Here is a 253-nt window from a genome sequence, read left to right on the forward strand (position 1 = left end):
CACCGGGTACCACTCATCTCCACTACAAATAGGAAAAAGAGGCTACATTTTGCAAGAGGTCACCTAAATTGGCTAGTTGAAGACTGGAAAAATGTTGCCTGGTCTGATGAGTCTCCATTTCTGTGGAGTCAGAATTTGGCAAATGAGAATGAGAACATGGATCCATCATGCCTTGTTACCAATGTGCAGGCTTGTGGTAAATGTAAATGTGCTGTATTTATATAGCGCTTTTCTAGTCTTAACGACTACTCAA

The 253-nt window shown here is 41.1% G+C and overlaps 1 protein-coding gene across 3 annotated transcripts in view; it reads left to right on the top strand.

The window, feature by feature from the left end:
* The window catches only part of wdr17 (WD repeat domain 17), a 116,455-nt gene that overhangs the window by 112,133 nt on the left and 4,069 nt on the right, over positions 1 to 253 (top strand). The gene's annotated exons all lie outside the window — the stretch shown is intronic.

Source organism: Etheostoma spectabile, chromosome 2 (assembly GCF_008692095.1).
Source record: "Etheostoma spectabile isolate EspeVRDwgs_2016 chromosome 2, UIUC_Espe_1.0, whole genome shotgun sequence".
Taxonomy (NCBI): Eukaryota; Metazoa; Chordata; class Actinopteri; order Perciformes; family Percidae; genus Etheostoma; species Etheostoma spectabile.